Raw genomic sequence first — 4,726 nt, 5'->3', positions numbered from 1 at the left:
ACGTCTACACAAACCACGCGTAAACACACAAACACACGTGCACAACTGCACTTCCCACATGTACACCTTCAAAGACAAAAATACGACGATATAATTCAAGTATAAATATGTAAATAACACAAGTCGCTAAGCATATTATATAGTTAGTGTATAACTTGTACCACATACAGACGTCCTGCTCTAGTCGTTTTTGCTGCTGCTCCTGTTCAACTGCAGCCTCTGGGTCTGATTCCGGATCATAGATGTATGGCTGTATCTGATTAAAAGCCATATTTTTATTTTGAATAAAGTTTTTTTTCCGCTGTTAGGGATGACGCACTCGACTCAACACAATAGCAGCGCGCTGCTGCACACGTCATTATTTAGCTCCGCTCACACGACACGCCCCCACCCGCTCGGCTTTTTTCGGAAAGACTCGGAACAGCGCATCTTTCTTATATAATTATAAAAAAAATAAAGACTTTTCGGAGATATGCAGGATGCAATGCTACTCTATAGGTACTCAAGATTGACATGACACTGACTGAAACTGAGTGTTTCACCCCCCCTTTAATGAATGTAAGCATGTGTAGCCTATTCAGTTCACGTGAAAAGAAAGAGACAGAAAAGTGAAAAGATAGAACCATTGATACTGACAAAATTAGCAGGGTTTGGGATAATAATAATCATGTCGGTTGAAGAGCATGACATACCTTTAAAATATTATTAGTTTTATCATTAAAAAAAAAATACAATTTTATTACGTACTGAATTGGGTGATATTTCTCTGAGTTTTCTTTGTTTGATAGAGTCAGCATTTAGACATATTTAAACATTTTTATTATTTATTATTAATATTATGAGAACTTTAATGCTTCACCAAACTCAGCTCAGACCTTCAGACTGGTCTGACTAGTTTATATCTTTTCTGACTGTTCAGACTTTCCCAAAAAATCCCATTCACTTAGGTTATCTGGGCAAATAATGATTAAAGCTGTCCACTAGAGGGGCGACAGGATAAGTCTTTTCTACTTGAGTACATTCCCTGTTTGCATCAGTTTAAATGACAAATTAATTTCATTCATAAATAGGCCATATCTGTCTATGAGAACAAGCTGTACAGCTACTTATAACTTGAACCCTGCTTCAGAGTTTGCCACTCTTTAGTTTCTTTTAAGATATTCAAACTGGTTTTTGCATATAATGTTTGTCCATCTGGAACTTGTATTTGTAATGAGCTTTATATTTTAAGATGTACTCGCTGTTGACAAATCACATTCAATTAATGTAAAGAGCTAATGTCAGGGCAAATGTCCTGCAAAGTTTAGCTAGGCTAGTTAAACACACATGAACAAGCTAAGCAATGTCTACAGACTATCTAGAAATGTTCATGAAAGTGTGTTAGAACTGGTTGGATCTGAACTCTGCAGAACACTTTCCTCCTGGGTAAGGACTGGGTTTTAAATCTATAAATGAATGTGCAAAGTTGGGTGTCTGCATGCAGATTGTAGGTCAGTCAATGCAAGAAAATGGAATCTACAAAAAACTTTATTCTGTTCTGCACACCCCAGTAGTATATTCTTGCACAACCGGAGGCTGCAGTTTCAGGACCCCAGTTTCAGGACCGCAATTCTAGGACCCTCGTTTTTTGTGACAGCGCCACCTACAGAACTGGATGATATAGCGGTGTGCTGCAGTTTCATGACCTCAGTTCTACGACCCAGGTGGTTTAGTTAGTAGCCTACATAGTATCAAGATATTTCATCTCAGGAGTATATTTTATGTGATTTTTTTTAAAACTCAAAATGCATCACAGAGGTTAGTAACAAAGTGTGTAATACCTGCTTTGTTGCACAATTATAAATTTAAACAAATCAATTTACACAAAATATTAAATTAAAAATGTATATCAATCTTTAAAAAAAAGTTGAGTACCTTAAATCTTAATTTCTTGAATTATACTCTATATTGATTAACCTCCTTAAGTTTTACTAATTAGTTCATTATCAGGTAAAATAAAGATGGAATCAGTATATGCAGTCACTAAATTACAGTCAGATATTTTTAAGGTTGTAGAGAGGCAAGGCAAGACTCAAGAATGATTGAAGAAAATATATTTATGTCATTTTTGCAATAACAACAGCACCAAAAAGACCCCTTTTTTCATCAGTTGCTGCACAGACGGAATGGATATACCCGATTTAACACTTGTTGGAGTCGTAGAGTTGTGGAGTTGTTCTGTACACAGAAAGCCAAACAGAATATTAATGTTACTCATGTCTAATTCCAAACTCCAAATTTGTAAGTATATAAGAGCAATATCCACCAATTAAGACCATGGTGCTATACAGTTGAAGCTGCATATAGCATAAGGCAACTACTTTAAACATTTCCTATATACCTTACTTAGCCAAATGGATGACGACTGACAGTCATTATACTAATCTGGTGAACATGGTGATTTTGATAAATGAGCCAAGGCACAAAATGAACTGTAGATTTGAAAAAAATTAATAAAAAACTGCACAAGTTATAAAAACCAGCAACTGTTACAGAGATGAATACAAATATATATTGTTATAATACCCTTCTATTTTGAAGCACTCCATCAGAAGAAGACACCACCACTTTCTGATGAATGGTATGTCCAGCTGAAAGATGTGTGACATTGACAGATACTATATTAGCATATACTTGAAAAAAAAACAAAACAAAAAAAAAAAACACTGAGACTTTATCCCGCAGTCATTTCCACAGTGATGGCGGGGCAATCCCTAAAAGCAAAACAAAAAGGTAACATACATGTCAAAAGCCATTGCCATCTCGGTTACATTATGAAATCTACATGATATGCAGAATGGAATATAATAATATTTGTTTGGAGTAGCTAAATGTGCATTTATTAATCACTGCAATAATATGCCCAGTCTTTTCAGTCTAGCTCCAAGGATAACAAAAAAACAAGATTCATACAGAATTTTTTTTTTTTTTTTTAAATTAAAGGATTCATTTTAATCGTTTTAATTCTTCACAGCAAAAATATATCAGTACAGGCTATAAGAACGTAGCCAAAGTATAAATGGCTAAACTTGTCAAACATTATGCATCATTTAGACAGACTAATATTGTAGTCCAACCAGGCAGTCAGTGCAGTTATGTAAGAATATTTTATTCTTAACTATGGTAAAACAATGAGTATTCAGCAAGTTTGCCCACTAATACAGTAAGCTACAGGTAATCGTACACACCCTTAACAACATGCTTTTGTCATCTTTTTAAGTTTAATAATGTGCTGGCAGCTGGCTAGATGTATTATAATCATTAAAAATCAAAAAGGATTTAATAAATCTCAGCCACACCACGATCAAGAACATCATACTAATTAATAAAACTAGCACACAAATTCTTAATTCGTCTGAATTAATTATTAATTCATAGTTAGCAGCTCTCACTTTGGCTATTTTGTTTCGTTTAAACGTTATAAAATAAAAGTTGATTGAATAACGTTACTCACAGTCTGATAGGTGTCCATCGTCCATCTTAAATTAGTGTTTTGGTGATCCAATTCGGTAGGTGGTGCTGTCACAAAAAACGAGGGTCCTAGAACTGCGGTCTTAGAACTAGGGTCCTGAAACTGCAGCCTCCGGTTGTCTGCACATGCAAACAAAACAAAACATGCAATATTTTTGAACTTTTGAAGATGTCTATCACATTTTTGTCTTTATATCCTGCTTAAACCTTACTAACTGAACAAATGTTACTGCAGGACGTGGAGAAAAATTCACAATACTGTTTTATGAAAACTCACTGGTAGGCCTGCAGCTTCTGTGATGATCTGCAATAGGGCACTCAACACCCTGCAAATGAAGAAAGCACCAGCAAATTAAGAAAACATCATCAGTTTAACAACACGCACGCTGCAAAAGTTCACAACACATGCAAATACAAAAACGCGCTGCAAAAGTTCACAACACATGCAAATACAAAAACGCGCAGCAAATCCTCACAACACATGCAAATTCAAAAACGCGCAGCAAATCCTCACAACACATGCAAATACAAAAATGCGCAGCAAATCCTCACAACACATGCAAATTAAAAAACGCGCAGCAAATCCTCACAACACATGCAAATTCAAAAACGCGCTGCAACTCCTCACAACACATGCAAATACAAAAACGCGCAGCAAATCCTCACAACACATGCAAATACAAAAACGCGCTGCAAATCCTCACAACACATGCAAATACAAAAACGCGCAGCAAATCCTCACAACTCATACACATATAAAAACGCGCTGCAAATCCTCACAACACATGCAAATACAAAAATGCGCAGCAAATCCTCACAACACAAGCAAATACAAAAACGCGCAGCAAATCCTCACAACTCATACACATATAAAAACGCGCTGCAAATCCTCACAACACATGCAAATACAAAAATGCGCAGCAAATCCTCACAACACATGCTGCACATAACAGACCACAACGGAAATGTTTTAAGGGGACTCCTTTGAGTGACGAACCCCTACTGGGTCTGGGACCTTATTGTTTACTCGCCTGTCGACAATTGTCACTGACCTGAAAGGTAAGTTTTTTTGTTTTGTTTGTTTAAACACCCTGAACGTATGATTGCCTGGTCTTTTTTGTACAGTGTAACAATATATTTAGGCCAACAATATCCAAACGACTAAGCAATTATACGATCATGATATAAAAGTAAACAAACTTTCAGGTCAGTTTTT

At 35.9% G+C, this 4,726-nt stretch overlaps 1 long non-coding RNA gene across 2 annotated transcripts; it reads right to left on the bottom strand.

Annotated features, from left to right (window-relative positions):
- Positions 1–2,154: 2,154 nt before the first annotated feature.
- On the bottom strand, positions 2,155–4,431 carry LOC137093552 (uncharacterized). 2 transcript variants are annotated; one of them, XR_010908492.1, is made up of 4 exons: positions 3,788–4,431; positions 3,494–3,630; positions 2,566–2,753; positions 2,155–2,217 (listed from the first exon to the last, which is right to left on the bottom strand). It is a non-coding gene; the product is annotated as an uncharacterized lncRNA (long non-coding RNA). The 2 variants fall into 2 exon arrangements; XR_010908491.1 differs by lacking the exon at positions 2,155–2,217 and having other exon boundaries at positions 2,265–2,753.
- Between the last annotated feature and the right edge of the window lie 295 nt (positions 4,432–4,726).

This window comes from Pseudorasbora parva, chromosome 12 (assembly GCF_024679245.1).
Source record: "Pseudorasbora parva isolate DD20220531a chromosome 12, ASM2467924v1, whole genome shotgun sequence".
Taxonomy (NCBI): domain Eukaryota; kingdom Metazoa; phylum Chordata; class Actinopteri; order Cypriniformes; family Gobionidae; genus Pseudorasbora; species Pseudorasbora parva.
This window is presented reverse-complemented; position numbering and strand designations above follow the sequence as displayed.